The sequence below is a fragment of the Petaurus breviceps genome, unplaced genomic scaffold (genome assembly GCF_028583685.1).
Source record: "Petaurus breviceps papuanus isolate PSGF00001 unplaced genomic scaffold, PetGlider_PUasm1.0 221, whole genome shotgun sequence".
NCBI lineage: Eukaryota > Metazoa > Chordata > Mammalia > Diprotodontia > Petauridae > Petaurus > Petaurus breviceps.
The window spans coordinates 13,609,026-13,626,433 of NW_027185877.1; the positions used below are offsets into that span (position 1 = coordinate 13,609,026).

The 17,408-nt window shown below is 35.2% G+C and overlaps 1 protein-coding gene and 1 pseudogene across 4 annotated transcripts in view; both read right to left on the bottom strand.

The window, feature by feature from the left end:
• The window catches only part of CCDC91 (coiled-coil domain containing 91), a 662,757-nt gene that overhangs the window by 528,553 nt on the left and 116,796 nt on the right, over positions 1-17,408 (bottom strand). The gene's annotated exons all lie outside the window — the stretch shown is intronic.
• LOC138166420 (large ribosomal subunit protein eL37 pseudogene) overlaps positions 4,001-17,408 on the bottom strand; it is a 130,184-nt pseudogene continuing 116,776 nt past the window's right edge.

The following is a 17,408-nucleotide window of genomic DNA, read 5'->3' on the forward strand; positions in this document are numbered from 1 at the left end:
TTTCATTTTTAGAGAGATATTGTCTCCAGTTAGATTTTGAACCTCCCATCCCACTTTACAAATTTTACTTTTTAAGGACTTATTTTCTTCAGTGAGATTTTTTTTTTTCCATTTTGGTCACTGTAGATTTAAATTTATTTTCTTCCTCTCTAATTTGGTTTTAAAATCTTTCTTGAGCTCCTCCAAGAATGCTTTTTGGGCTTGAGAGAAGTTCATATTTCCTTCTGTGGTCTCAGATGTGAGTACAGAGTCAATGATTTCCTCTGTATTTGGTTGTTCTTGCTCACTATGATAAGATTGGATAGTTTTTCTTGCTTTTTATTTCTCAGCTTCCTTCTTACCCATTGTGATTGCCTATTTCCTGATTGTGCTTCTCAGGCTGGGAGCTAAGGGCCTGGTTGTTGACTTTGTGTGCTATGGCCTCTGGGTGTCTAGACTGAGGCCAAGGTCAGGACTCTCAGCCCTGAGTTACTCTGAGGCTCACAGAGTAACTTGTGGGGGAGGGTTGGTCTGGCCACCTCAGGTTTCCACCTCTGTGGCCCTGGGCTACAGCTCAAGCAGGCTCAGCAGCTGGTGGCCAGCAGTTCTGATGTCTGCAGATTCCCCTGGTGGTGCCAAGGCACACCTGGGCATCTGTTGTTAGAACTTCCTGTTTCCACCCCCCTGGGCTTCAGGATCTCCTGCTGGTAAGCTGAGGTGGGGCTTGTTGGGACTCCTCCCACCCTTCACTTCAGCCTCAGTACTACTTCACTTATACCCTTCCTCTGGGATATATTGTAAGTCAAAGCAGCTTAGACTACAGCCAAGAATCAAATACCCAACAAAACAGAGCATACTCTTTCAAGCAAGAAGATGGTCATTTAATGAAATAAGGGACTTTCCAGACCTTCCTGATGAAAAGTTCTGAGCTCAAAAGAAACTTTGATTTTCAAATGTAAGACTCAAGTGAGATACAAAATGGTAAACAGAGGAAAAAGAAAAACACATATGCACTCAAAAAAAATCACACAACACCTTGTTATTCACGAGAAGAAAAATGATTACATCCCTATATAGGAGGATGATACCTATTAATCTTGGGAACTGTATAATTATTATGTCCCTTAAAAGGGATGTAGATAGAGGATGTGGGTATAAATTAACTGATGTGATGATTTAAAAAATCTAATTAAGTGGTGCAAAGGAATTGTAATGGAAGAAGAGGAAAGGTGGAAGCAGAAAAATGTAAATTAGGTCACATGAAAAGGATCACATGTATTATAGTAAAGGGAAAGAAGGGAGGGAGAAGAGCATTGTATAAGCTATACTCCCATTGCTTTCAGTTCCAGGAGGGAACAGCATACTTAGATAAGTATAGAAATTTAACGTGAAGAGACACAAAAACCTATTATGGTAGATGGAAAGAAGAGAAGAGCACTGCTTGAGATTTACTCTTATCAGATTTGATTCAAAGAGAATAACACTTCATTAAGCATATAAATAAAATGTACCCTATAAGCAATAGGAGGAGAAAGAGGAAAGAAAAGGGGGGAGCTGGTTAGAAAGAAGGGAAGAAGAATTGAGAGAAAAGGGTAGGTAAAGAAAGTGGGACTGATAGGGAGGGACTATCGAGGGAGGCAGTGGTCAAAAGCAAAAGATTTTTGTTTTGTTTTGTTTTTTAGGGAGGGGAAAGGAGAAGGGAGAAATAAAAGCATAAATGGGAGTGGGAGAAAATAAGATGGAAAGACACAGATAATAACAATGCTTGTGAATGGGATAAACTCTCCACTAAAATGAAGGCATGGAGCAGAATGGATTAAAAACCATAGCCCTACAATATGCTATTTACAAGAAACACATCTGAAACAGGGCGATAAACTTAGGGTAAAGGTAGAAGACTGGAGTAGAATATATTATGCTTCAGCTAAAGTAAAAAAAAAGCAGGGGTAGCAATCTCAGACAAAGCAAAAGCAAAATAAATCTAATTAAAAGCAATAAGGAAGGAAACTATATCCTTCTAAAAACTGCCATCGTGAATGAAGCAATATCATTACTTAGCATATATGCACCAAGCAGTATAGCATCCAAATTCCTAGAGGAGAAGTTAAGGGAGTTACAGGAACAAATCAACAGCAAAACTATACTAGAGGGGGACCTCAACAACCCCCTCTCTGAGCTTGACAAATCTAACCTCAAAATAAATAAGAAAGAAGTTAAGGAGGGGAATAGAATTTTAGAGAATATAGAAATGGCAGACCTCTGGGGAAAATCAAATGGGGATAAAAAGGAATATACCATATGTAAAAGGGCATAGAAACCTCACAATCCAATGCAGAAAGGCAGAAATAATAAATGCAGCTTTTTCATATCATGATGAAATTAAAACTTTATGTAATAAAGAGCCATGGAAAGATAGACTAAAAACTAATTGGAAACTAAATCATCTCATTCTAAAGAATGAGTGGGTCAAACAGGAAATCATAGAAATAATCATTAACTTCATTCAAGAGAAATACAATAATGAGAAAACATACCAAAACTTAAAGAATGAAGTGAGAGCAGTTCTAAGGTAAAGTTTTATATCTCTGAATGCTTACATGAATAAAATAGAGAAAAATTAGATGAATGAACTGGGCATGCAACTGAAAAAGTTAGAAAAAGAAGAAATTAAAAATTACCAATATTAAATTAGAAATATTGAAAACAAAAGAAGAGATTTAAATAAGTGAAATTAAGAAAACTACTGAACTAATAAATGCCACTAAGAGATGGTTTTATGAAAAAAATAAATTTGATAAACCTTTAGTGAATTTGATTAAAAGAAAGAAGAAAACCAAATTACCAATATCAAAAATAAAAAGGTGAATTTACCTTCCATGAGAAGGGAATAAAAACAATAATTAGGAATGATTTTGCCCAACTGTATGCCCATAAATTTGACAATCTTAGCGAAATGGATGAATATTTACAAAAACGTAAATTTTCCAGATTAACAGAAGAGGAAGCAAAATACTTAAATAACCCCATCTCAGAAACAGAAATTGAACAAGTCAACAATGAACTCCCTGGGAAAAATCTCAATGGTCTGATCGATTTATAAGTGAATTCTATCAAACATTTAAAGAAAAATTGATTCCAGTACATTATAGACTATTTGGGAAAATTGGAGGAGCCCTACCAAATTCTTTTTACAATACAAATATGGTACTGATACTTAAAATGGGAAGAGCCAAAACAGAGAAATAAAATTTTCCTACTTAACATAGATGCAAAAATTTTTAATATAATATTAGAAAAAAAAAGATTATAGTAACTTATCACAAGAATAATACCCTTTGATCAGGTATAATTTATCCCAGGAATGTAAGGCTGGTTTATATTAGGAAAACTATCAGTATAATAAATCATATCAACAATAAAACTAGTAAAAATGTATATATGATTATCTCAACAGATGAAGAAAAAGCTTTTGACAAAATACAACACTCATTCCTATTAAAAACACTAGAAAGCATAGGAATAAATGGAGTCTTCCTTAAAATAATAAGTAGCATCTACCTAAAACCTTCAGTAAGTATCATATGTAATACATATAAACTAGAGGCATATCCATTATGATCAGGGGTGAAACAAGGATGTCCACTATCACCCTTATTGTTTAATTTGGAACTACAAATGTTAGATGCAGCAATAAGAGAATAAAAAGAAATTGAAGGAATTAGAATAAGCAAAGAAGAGTCTAAGTTATTAACCTTTGCAGATGATATGATGCTATACTTAGGAAATCCTAGAGAATCAAGTAAAAAAACTACTTAAAATAATAAATAACTTTAACAAAATTGCAGGATACAAAATAAATCCACATAAATCCTCAGCATTGCTATATATTTCTAACAACATCCAACAGCAAGAAATAGAGAGAGAAATTCCATTTAAAAAGTTACTGTAGACTTTGTAAAATATTTGAGAGTTGACGTGCCGAAACAAACGCAGAAAGTATATGAATACAATTACAAAACACTTTTTTTTTTCTTTCAGGACATTTACTTTAACAAACAGTTGAATCCTCAAGATGAACTAGATGCTGCAACAGTTGCTCTCTTGGGTTTAGGTGTTGTTCCTTCACAGAATCCATTCCTGAGTTGGCGATAGACAATTTTTAGGTGCCTCATTCGACCAGCACCAGTGGTGTTTTGTCGCTTAGCCTTTGCACTCCAATTATACTTTCTCTTGCGTTTTGCAGGATATCCACATTTGCCACATGTTGACTTCTGAAGATGGTAGGCCTTAGAACCACAGCGACAGCACAAAGTGTGCGTCTTATTCCGACGCTTCCCAAATGAAAATGTCCTCTTCGTCATCTTCCTCCTGCCGCCGGGACCAAAAAGAACGGAAGAGCTACAAAACACTTTTGACACAAATAAAAGTCACATCTAAATAACTGGAAGAACATCAGTTGCTCCTGGTTGGGCCAAACTAATATAATAAAAATGACAATTTTACCTAAATTAATTTACCTATTTAGTGCCATATCAATCAAACTACCAAAAATTATTTTATAGAGCTAGAAAAAATAGTAACAAAATTCATCTGGAAGAACAAAAGGTCCAAAATATCGTTGAAATTAATGAAAAGATGCTAGAAAAGGTTGCCTAGCCATACCAGATTTTAAAGTGTATTACAGATCAGCAGTCATCCAAACTACTTGGTACTGGCTGAGGAAGAGTGGTAAATCAGTGGAACAGAATAGGTATTCAATATACAGTAGTCAATGACTATAGTAATCTACTGTTTGATTAATGCAAAGACTTCAGCTTTGGGGGTAAGAACTCACTATTTGACAAAAACTGCTAGGAAAACTGGAAAATAGTATGGCAGAAACTGGGCACAGACCGATATTTTACACCATGTGCCAAACTAAAATCTATGTGGGATCACGTTTTAGATATAAAGGCTGATACTGTAAGCAATTTCAGAAAACAAGGAATATTTTACCTGTCAGATTTATGGAGAAGGGAAGAATTTATGACCAAAGATGAGGTGGAGAGAATTATGAAATGCAAAATGAATAACTATGATTACATTAAATTGAAAAGTTTGTTGTTGTTGTTGTTTTTAGCAAACAAAGCCAGTGTAACCAAGATTAGGAGGGAAGCAGAAAACTGGGAAAGAATTTTTATAACCAGTATCTCTTATAAAGGTCTCCTTTCTAAAACATACAGAGAACTGATTCAAATGTGTAAGAATATAAGCCATTCCCCCATTGATAAATGGTCAAAGTATATGAATAGGCAGTTTTCAGAGGAAGAAATTAAGATATCTATAAGCATATGAAAAAATGCTCTAAGTCACTACTGATTAGAGAAATGCGAATCATAACAACTCTTACATACCACTTCTAACTAGTCAGATTGGCTAACATGACAAAAGAGGAAAATGATAAATGCTGGAGAAGATGTGGAAAAACTGGAACACTAATACATTGTTCGTGGAGTTGTGAACTGATTCCACCATTCTGGATAGCAATTTGGAACTATGCCCAAAGAGCTATAAAAATGCACATACCCATTGATAGTGCAATCCCACTTCTAGGGCTGTATCCCAAAGAGATCACAGAAGTGGGAAAAGGATGCATTTGTACAAAAATATTTATACCAGCTCTTTTTGTGGTGGCAAAGAATTAGAAATCAAGAGGATGACCATCAATTGGGGAATGACTGAACAAGTTGTGGTATATGAATGTAATGGAATACTATTGTGCTATAAGAAATGAGGAGTAGACAGACTTCATAATAACCTGGGGAGACATTTATAAACTGATGTTGAATAAAAGGAGCAGTATCAGGAGGACATTGAACACAATTACCGACACATCGTATCTGTGTTGACTGATTTGATGGACTCAGCTCCCCTCAGGAATGCAAGGTTATAAGAAAAATACAAAGGACTCATGATTGAAAAGGCTATCCACATCCATTAGAGTCTGAATGCAGATTGAAGCAAACTACTCTCTTTTGTTTTGTTTCTTCTTTCTCATTATTCATTTCATTGGTTATTCTGATGATGAAGAAGAAAAGATGGCTGTGTACAATTGATGAATGAATGCCTAGGCTGAACATAATATGAATCCTGATAAAGTGAAACAATATCTTGAAAGGGTACAGGGTGTGTCATAAGTTTTCATTAGCTATTGGGGAATATTTTTCATATTAATGAGATTAATTTAATTTAATTAATTAATGAGATTTCCCATGTGTCTCCTATACCTTCCTATGAAATCTCCTTAATGCTAATTAAATAAAATATTGTTGAAAATTTCATTCATTACATTTCTTGAAAATATGCAATTTAATGAGATTTCCTATGTATCCAGACTTTAGGAACACCCTGTATATGCAAAAGAGCTCCAATTTCAGGTGCAGATAATATGGTGGAAAAAACTGACCATATGTCCAAAGACCTTTGTGATCAACTAATTGAGAAATTAAAATCTTATTTTGCATTACAAGTACCTAAAGCAAGATATGTAGTTAACATAACTCATTTGATTGTATATGTAAGATATCTTGCTGAAATTGATATTCAGGATGATGTATTACCTGGCAAGTGCAGTCAAATCAATATCAATTTTAAAATTTTCAATAAAATAAATTAATTCCTTAATGAAAATGACAATATAGGAAAATTATAATGGACTCTTAACATTAACAGAGTTCAAGTGATGACAGTGAGGAGGGAAAGGGTGAAAGGAGAGAGAGGACAAACAAGAAGAAAAACAGGATGGAGTGAAACACACAGGCAGTGATCATACCTGTCAATGGGATGAACTGTCCCATAAATCTGAAGCAAATAAAGTGGATCAAAAAACAGAATCCTACAATCTATCATTAACAACACACTTGAAGCCGAGTGACACATACAGAGTACAGAAAAGGGGTTAGAACAGAATCTATTATGCTTCAATTAAAGTAAAATAAAAGCAGAGATAACAGTCCTGATCTCAAAGTAAAAGCAAAAATAGACCCAATTAAAAAAGATAATGCGGGGCGGCTAGGTGGCACAGTGAATAGAATACCAGCCCTGAGTCAGGAGGACCAGAGTTCAAATACAGCCTCAGACACTTAAAACTTACTAGCCATGTGACCTTGGGCAAGTCACTTAATTCTAATTGCCCTGATTTCCCCCTTCAAAAAGCAAAAAAAAAAAAAAAAAGAGAGAGAGATAACGAAGAAAACTACACCATGGTAAAAGGTACCATAGACAAAAAAACAATATCAATACTGAACACATGTGTACCAAGTGGTATGGCATCCAAATTTTTATGGTTTTTTTTTTGAGGGGGAAGGCAAGGTGACTGGGGTTAAGTGACTTGCCCAGGGTCACACAGGTAGTAGGATGTGTCAAGTGTCTGAGGTTGGATATGAACTCAGGTCCTCTTGACTCCAGAGCCAGTGCTGCCACCTAGCAGCCTCCATCCAAATTCTTAAAGAAGAAGTTAAGTGAGTTCCAGGAAAAAATAGAGGGCAAAACTATACTAGTAGAGGAACTTAATTCCCTCTTCTTAGAACTGAAAATATCTGACCAAAAAAATAAACAAGAAAGAAACTAAGGAGGTAGGGAGAATATTAGAAAAGTTAGATATGATGGACCTTTGGTTCAATATTAGGAAAACTATATACTTAATTGACCATGTCAATAATGAAAACAAAAAAAGTCAGATCATTATGTAGAAAAAAACCTTTGACAAAATACAATGCTATTAAAAAAAAAAACAGTAGACAGCATAGGAATAAAGGAAGCATTACTTAAAATGATAAGCAGGATTTATCCAAAAACATCACCAAGAATTATATTTAATGGGGAAAAGCTAGAAGCCTTCCCAAAAAAATCAGGGGTGACACAAGGATGCCCATTGTCACCAGTATTATTCAATGCTAGTTATGTTTGCTACACCAATGAGGAACAAAAAAAAAGTTGAAGGAATTAGAATAGGCAATGAGGAAACATCACTCTTTTCAGATGATATGATGGTATAATCAGAGAACCCTAGAAAAGCAACCAAAAAAGTACTTGAAAAAACTTACAACTTTACCAGAGTTGCAGTATATAAGATGAACTCACAAAAATCATCAGGATTTCTTTTTTTTTAAGGAAAGCAATTATGTTAAGATGAAAATTTAAAAAAAATAATAGCAATTTTATGGACACCCTCCCCAAAATCTTTTACTTTTTTCCTATTTTTTTATTCTAGAATTTTTTTGTTTATTTTGTATTTCAACATTCATTTCCACAAGATTTTGAGGTACAAATTGCTCCCCATCTCTCCCAGACCCACCACCCCAAGGTGGAAAGCATAATGAATACCCCTACCCCCAATCCAACCTATCTTATATTCCCCCTTCTCGCTTACTTTCTTGTATGGCAAGATGGATTGTTGTACCCATTTCACTATGTATTTTATTTCCTGGGTGCATGTAAAAACAATTTTTTAACATTTATTTTTAAAACTTTGAGTTCCATATTCTCTCCCTTCTTCCTACCTCACTCACGCCCACTGAGAAGATAAGCAATTCATTATAGGTTATACATGTGTGTTTATGCAAAATATTTCCTCAGTACTCATACTGTGAAAAACTAACTATATTTCCTCCCATTCTTTCCCACCCCCAATTTATTCTATTTTCTCCTTTGACCCTGTCCTTTTTCAAAAGTGTTTGCTTCTGACTACCCTCTCCCCCAATCTGCCCTCTCATCTATCATGTCCTCTCTATCCCCTTCCCCCCTACTTTCCTGTAGGGTAAGATATGCAACTGAGTGTGTGTTATTCTCTCCTTAAGTCAAGTCCAATGAGAGTAAGGCTGACTCATTCCCTTTCACTTCTCTTCCATTCCATTGTAACAGCTTTCTCTTGCCTCTTTTATGTGAGATAATTTATCCTATTCTATCTCTCCCTTTCTCCTCCCAATATATTCCTCTCTCACCACTTAATTCTATTTTTAGATATGATCCCTTCATTTTCAACTCACCCTGTGCCCTCTATGTATACATACATACATACACATACACACATATATATATATATATATACACAAATATATACATACTCCCTTCAGCTTTCCTAATACTGAGAAGTCTCATAAGTTATAAATATCATCTTTCCATGAATTATTATAAACAGTTCAACTTAATAAGTGCCTTATAATTTCTCTTTCCTGTTTACCTTCTCATGCTTTTCTTGCTTCTTGTATTTGAAAGTAAAATTTTCTGTTCAACTCTGGTCTTTTCATCAACAATACTTGAAAGTCCTCTATTTCATTGAATGTCCACATTTTCCCATACTCAGTTTTGCTAGGTAGATGATTCTTGGTTTTAATCCTAGCTCCTTTGACCTCCAGAATATGATATTCCAAGCCTTGTGATCCCTTTATATAGAAGCTGCTAGATCTTGTGTTATCCTGATTGTGTTTCCATAACAGTAAAATTGTTTCTTCCTGATTGCTTGTGCTATTTTCTCCTTGACCTAGGAACTCTGGAGTTTGGATATATTATTCCTAGGAGGTTTTTTTTTTGGAATCTTTTTCAAGAGGTAATCTGGTTCTAGACTCTGGTTCTAGAATATCAGGGAAATTTTCCTTGATAATTTCTTGAAAGATGATGTCTAGGCTCTTTTATTGATCATGGCTTTCAAGTAGTCCAATAATTTTAAAATGATCTCTCCTGGATCTATTTTCCAGGTCAGTGGTTTTTCCGAAGAGATATTTCACATTAGCTCCTATTTTTTCATTCTCTTGAATCTTTTATAATACCCTGATTTCTTATAAAGTAATTAGCTTCCATTTGCTCCAATCTAATTCTGAAGGAATCATTTTCTTCAGTGAGCTTTTGAACTTCCTTTTCCATCTGGCCAATTTGACCTTTTTTTAACTTTTTTTGGAGGGGGGAGAAGGCAGGGAAATTGGGTTAAATGACTTGCCCAAGATCACACAGCTAGTAAGTGTTAAGTGTCTGAGCCTGGATTTGAACTCAGGTCCCCCTAACTCCAGGGCTGGTGCTTTATTCACTGCGCCACCTAGCTGCCCTGCCAATTCTGCTTTTTAAGGCATACTTAACCTCACTGGCTTTTTGGACCTCTTTTGTCATTTGAGTTAGTCTATTTTTAAGGTATTATTTTCTTCAGTATTTTGGGGGTCTCCTTTAGCAAGCCACTGACTCATTTTTCATGATTTTCTGGCATCACTCTCATTTCTCTTCCCAATTTTTTCCTCCACTTCTCTTAACTTGATTTTCAAAATCCTTCTTGAGTTCCTCCATGCCCTGCAGCCAATTCATATTTTTCTTGGAGACTTTTGATGCAGGATATTTGACTTTGTTGTCTTCTTCTGGTTCTATGTTTTTATGGCCTTAGTCACCAAAGAACAATTCTACAATCTGATTTCTCTTCCTCTATTTGCTCATCTTGCCATTACTTGACTTTTGAGCTCTTTACCATGGTAGAACTCTGTTTCTAGAATGAAGAGCACGGTTTCCCAAATTTCTAGGATTTTATGCAGCTGTTGTTAGAGCTTCTTCTAGGTACCTGGCTCAGAACTGTAAGAAGGATACCCTCTTCACAGCCACCATAAGTTCTGCCATGCCAGTGCTCCTCCTTACCCCAGGACTGTCACCCAACACTGTGACCCAGATCCAAGCAGGGTAAAGCAAGAGAATCCTGCCTCAGCAGCAGCAGCACAGAGATTGCTACATTTGCCTTCTGATCAGTTGCTTGGTTCCCCCACTATCTGTAGGCCTGGAGCTCCAGAAGCAGCTGCCAATGCAGCAGCTACAAATGCCTCCACCTCTACTGTTCTGGGGCAAGGGTAAGACCACGCTCTTCTTTCACCCAGATCCAAAAGGGTTTCCCCACTGCTTTGGCCAGTCTTTGCCTCCAATCTGTGCCACTGGTCTGTGCTGGCACAGCCCAGGCAGAACTGTACTGGTGTAATACACCCTTCCTTTTGGCTTGCCTGGCTGACTTCAGCGGGATATTTGTTTCACTCTGTCATTTTGTGGGTTCTGTAGCTCTAAAATTTGTTTAGAGTAATATTTTTTTACAGATATTGGAGGTGGTTGGGTCAACAAATTCAAGCAAGTTCCTGCTTTTACTCAGCCATCTTGACTCTGCTGCCCTCATCAGCATTTCTTTATGTGAAAAACAAAGCCCAGCATCAAGAGATAAAAACAGAAATTCCATTTAAAGTATCTGGAAATAATAAAAAAAAAATACTTAGGAGTCCACCTGTCAAGAAAAATCCAGAAATATGAAGAAAATTAATTACAAAATACTTTTCACACAAAGTAAGAACTAAACAAATGGAAAAATATCAACTGCTCATGGGTAGGCTGAGCCTACATAATAAAAATGACAATTCTACCTGAACTAATTTACTTATTATTTGCCACACCAGTCAAAGAACCAAAAAATTATTTTATACTGCTTGAAACAAAATGATAACAATATTCATGTGGAAGAACAAAAGATCCAAAATATCAAAAGAAGTAATGAAAAGAAGAACACAAAGGATCATGGCCTAGCAATACCAGATTTCAAACTATATTATAAAGCAGTAGTAATCAAAACTATCTGGTACTGGTTAAGAAATAAAGTGGTAGATCAGTGGAATAGATTAGGTACATAAGACACCATGGTTACCTAGTGCTTGATAAAACCAAAGATCCCAGCCTTTGGGGTGAGAACTCACTATTGGACAAAAACTGCTGGGCAAACTGGAAAACAACAGGACACAAACTGGGTATAGACCAACATCTCATATAATATACCAAGACAATGTCAAAAAGGGTGCATGATTTAGACAGAAGAGGTGACATCATAAGCAAATTGGAATAGCAACGAATAGTCTACCAGTCAGACCTATAGATAGGGGAAAAATTCATCACCTAACAAAATATAGAAACCACAACATGTAAAATAGATGATTTTGAATATATTAAATTACAAAGCTTTTGTATAAACAAAACAAATGCAACCAAGAGTAGAAGGAAAACAAAAAGTTGGGCAACAATCTTTACAGCAAATCTCTCGATGAAGGCCTTGTTTTTCAAATATATAGAGAACTGATTCAAATTTATAAGAATATAAGCCTTTCCTCAGTTGATAAATGGTCAAAGGGTATGAACAGGGATTTTTCAGATGAAGAAATCAAAGCTATCTATAGGTATATGAAGATGTGCTATAAAACACCACTGATTAGAGAAATCCAAATTAAAACAACTCTGAGGTACCACTTCATACCTATCAAATTGGCTAAAATGACAAAAAAAGGAAAATGACAAATGTTGGACAGGATATGGGAAAACTGAGGCACTGATGGTACGATGATAAACTGGGACACTGACGGTACAGTGATAAACTCCAACCATTCTGGAGAACAATTTGGAACTATGCCCAAGGACAACCAAACTGTGCATTCCCTTTGATCCAGAGATCATTAAAAAGGGAAATGGAACTATATAAGCAAAAACATTCATAGCAACCCTTTTGGTGGTAGCAAAATATTGGAAACTGAATGGGGAAGGGATGCACAAGGTGTGATCCATGCATGTAGTATTCCATTAAATGCTACTATACAATAAGAAATTACAAACAGGCAACATTTTAGAAAAACCTGGAAAGACTTGCAAAGTGAAATTGTGAGATGATCAACCATGAATAACTCAACTTTTCACAGCAACACGGTATTTCCAAGAGAAATACAAAGGAATCACAAAGGAAAATGATTTCCATATCCAGATAAAGAACTGATGGGGGCAGCAAGGTGGCACAGTGAATACAGGCCCTGGAGTCAGGAGGACCTAAGTTCAAATTTGGCCTCAGTTAGTGGGCATTATCAAACAAAGAAGGCCTAAAAAGGAGTCACAGCACAGGGAGTAAGAGAAGTGGAAAAGGGAAATGTTATACAACCTAAAGAGGAAAGACGATCCAGGAGGAAATAGTAATACTATGAAATGCTACAAGAGGTACAGAAGGTTGAGCACTGAAAAAAGGGATATTTTTTATTGTTCAGTCATCTCAATCGTGTCTGACTCTTCATGACCCCATTCAGGATTTTCCTGGCAAAGATACTACAGTGGTTTGTCACTTTCTTCCTGAGTTCATTTTATAGATGATGAAACTGAAGCAAAAGGGTTTTAGTGACCTGCCCAGGGTCACACAAGTTGTGAGCATCTGAGGACGCATTTGAACTCCAGTTTTCCAGCTCCAGGCCTGGCACTCTATCCACTGCACCATCTAACAACCTGAGAAAATGATCTTTAGATATAGCAATCATCAATAACTTTGGTGAAAGCAGTTAAATGAGGAGGTCAGGAAACAAGACTGAAGAGGGTTTTTAAAAGCAAGTGATAGGGGAAGAAGTGGAAGCACCTAGCATAGATGGCTTTCTAAAGAATTTAGAAAAGTCTGACAGGTAAACTATTCCTTGCTCTCCCAAATTACTTACATTATCAGTCTTTATATCTAGATCATGAACCCACTTGGACTTTATTTTGGTATATGGTGTAAGATATTGATCTATGCCCAGTTTCTGCCATATTATTTTCTAGTTTTCACAGCAGTTTTGGTCAAATATTGAGTTCTTATCACAGAAGGGAAAAAGAGTAACATGATTATAGCTAGAGCAGTTGTTCGAATCAAGTATGAGTTTTTAAAGTACAGCAGAAACAACAAGTTTAAAGGTAAGATTTGTACAACTGTTTTATTAAAATGGTAGGCAGTCCATTTTTTGTAAGAAAAAAGTACTACTAACAGAAAGTCATAAAACCACTGTAAGGAAAAAAATGTCAGAAAACCACTAAAGAAAATTGGGAGATCCAATGGAGCAGAAATTTTGTAGCAGAAATTTCATGAGATGTATCTTCACATTTTGTACAACCAAAAAAAACAACAATGTGGAAATTTTTACTTTATTTCTCAAGGACTCCTGAAACAACAATACCCAATACCAATAACTTAATAACTGCTAGTGGAAATATTTTAGAACTCTCCACTATTATAAATCTCATTATCAAACTAAAAGATGAAATGAAAAAGACACTATGAAAATCATACTAAAGAATAAACAAACATGGACAGTTCTTGCATTTAGTGTGTGAAAGTAAATAATCACTATTTGTAAACCATGACTAGGATTTACTGACCAATAAAATATTTTGCTTAAGCTACTTAAAAATGTTTTTCCACACAAATACTAGCTTAAGTGTGATGAAAAGAGCAAAGAGAAGAAGAGGAGACATTAACCGCTATCTTTTCAACAATACTAGATTTTTTAATCATATTGTGCTTTTGAAATTTTAACAACTGGACAGAATAGGTGCATTTCAGTATAATATAAAAAGCAAAATTTTCACTTTAGAAGATTGTCCACAAGATCAGTCTGTAAGATTCTCATATCTGTTCTCCTAATAAACAAAAATGATGTTTAATTCACAACTATAGTGAAACAATTTATGGGTTTCCTCTTAAGTATAATTTACTATCATGTGCCTCGATCCGGCTGTCCAATCCAGAATAGACTTCTTAGTCATTTCTCGAAAAATATAAAAAACTGAAATAGCAAATTACATAAGCTTTGGGGAAAAATTATTTGGTTGTAGCTGCAAGCTCCAAATACCTTAGCCAATATATCTATGAGCAGAATGTAAAATACACACATACAACTTATTAAGTATGAGCTGGGAAGATATAGTCTCAGAATGCTGTAATTTTAAATAAAAGATCAATTTCAACATGCTACTGACAAGGAGTATACAACAGAATACAATGATTATTTATTTCTATACATAATACTTTGCACTAGTCCTTAATACAAATGGTCATTTGCAATATCCTATTCCGTTAACCAAAAACCTCTTATGACCTTGCCCACATTCAGAACAAAGATATCTCTGCCAAATAATCACATGAAACTGAAGCTGCTTTGTTAACTATAGCACTTAGTTATACAATAACATAATCCACATTCACTCTATTAACCTGTTACCAGAAAAAGAGAACCCATAACACAAGAGTCACTTCCAAATTAATCAGTGCCAAAGGTTGTTTTGTTGCTTCCTCTAAAGTGATTTTAAAAACCGAATTCCCACCAAACTTAAATATTAAACTTGTCTATGGCAACTGAAAATTTAGACACATTATTTTTTAAAAACTAATTATTCTTTACAATGATTCCATAAGATTGATGTGTATTAGTTTTCCCCATCTCATAAATGAAGAAAAGTAAAAAGTACTGTTGACCTACAGCATGCAATAAAGCTGAACAAGGCCATAATATATGGGTATCAATATACTTTTTTGGTAGTCACACTTTTTGATTGCTCTTGCTCTGGAGAACATGTGCCCTTTCAATTTGTTTCTGCTTTCATGACTTCCTGTCTAAAATTTGAGTACAAACTGGTCTTCAGGGTCATGAGTATAAGGATGACATGAGTTTCTCATAAATATAAATTAATATTTTTGCATAAAACAGCAATAAAAACTACTTTAAAACTGTCAAGTAAAAGGATGACACAAACACTTTATGAACAAATAATGACCCAAGATACTGACTAATGATTTTCACAAATCATTTTACTATTTTAACAGACAAATACTTCAGTATGGGCTAGATCATGAAATGCTCTAACAAAATTTAATTCTATGTAGAATGGACCACTTACTTGGTCAGTCAGGATGAATCCAACAGTGGTCAGTCAGAAGATGATACTCATCATTCTGGATTTTCCTAGAAAACTTGAAGAATGGAACCTTGACTTCTTGCCAACATTCACTCCCCTTCCCTATTAGTGAATGTGAAGTAACTATGTATTTCTTAAATTTTATGAGTGCTGTTGGACATTTATTCAGTATTGTCTGATTCTTCATGATGCCATAGACACGAGGCACTTCTACCCTCCACTATTTGAGAAAGTCTGTCCAAGCCCATGTTTGTTGCTTCTATCATACTATCTAGTTATTTCATCCTCTGCCATCTTCTTCCCATTTTGCTTTCCAAACAACAGGGTCTTTGTCAACTCCCATCCTCTTCTTATGTGGTAAAAGCATTTAAGCTTCAACTATAGCATTTCTCCTTTCAATGAGAAGTCTGAATTAATTCTCTGTATATTTTTGAAATGAGGCTTTTATCAGAGACACTGGTTGCAAAAATTATTTCCCAATTTTCCACTTCTCTCCTAATTTTGGTTACACTGCCTTTATTTGTACAAAACATTTCAATTTGATGTAATCAAAATTATCCATTTTGCATTTCATAATGCTCTCTAACTCATTTGCTCATAAAATTCTTCCTTCTCCAAAAATCTGACAGGTAAACTATTCCTTGCTCTCTCAAATTGCTTACATTATAAGTCTTTATATCTAGATCATGAACCCACTTGGACTTTATTTTGGTATATGGTATAAGATATTGGTCTATGCCCAGTTTCTGCCATATTGTTTTCTAGTTTTCACAGCAGTTTTGGTCAAATATTGAGTTCTTATCACAGAAGCTAGGGTCTTTGGTTTTAGTAACCGGCAGATTACTATAGGTATTAACTGCTGTGTCTCATGTACCTAATCTATTCCATGGATCCACTACTCTATTCCTTAGCCAGTACCAAGTAGGTCTGATGACTACTGCTTTAAAATACAGTTTAAAATCTGGTATAGCTAGGCCACTTTCCCTAGCATTTCTTTTCATTAATTCCCTTGATATTCTGGACATCATCTTAGTTTTTATAATGTTAAGCTTCAAGCAAACCTTTACATTCCCCTCTTTCACCCTCATCAAGAGGCTATTCTTAATTCCTCTTCTCTTTCTGCCATAAGAGCTGTATGTCTGAGATTGTTGAAATTTCTCCTGGCAACCTTAATTCCAGCTTTTGATTCATCCAGCCTGGTATTTTACATGATGAACTTTACATATAAGTTAAAGAAATAATATGTCCCTAGACAGTATTAAAATTATAAAAGATATGACACCAGAAGATAAGCTCCTTGTGTCAGAAGGCATCCAACATGTTACTGGGGAAGAGCAGAGAGGAACTACAAATAGGTCCAGAAGGAAAGAAACATCTGTGTCAAAGTCAAAAGGAAGCTAAGTGTGTCTGGTGATTAAAGGAAAGTACAAAACTGCCAAGATCAATATTGCATAAGAACCCAAAATCTACGATTTATGAACCAAAGAAAGCTGGATGTGACCAAATAGCAGATGGAAAGTTTAAACATCAACATCTTGGATATCAATGAATTTAAATGGATGGGGAATTGGGTAGATTTAGTTCAGGTAATCTATATATCTATATAGATATATATATAGATATAGATATAGATAGATAGATAGATAGATAGATAGATAGATAGATAGATAGATAGATAGATAGATAGATAGATAGATAGA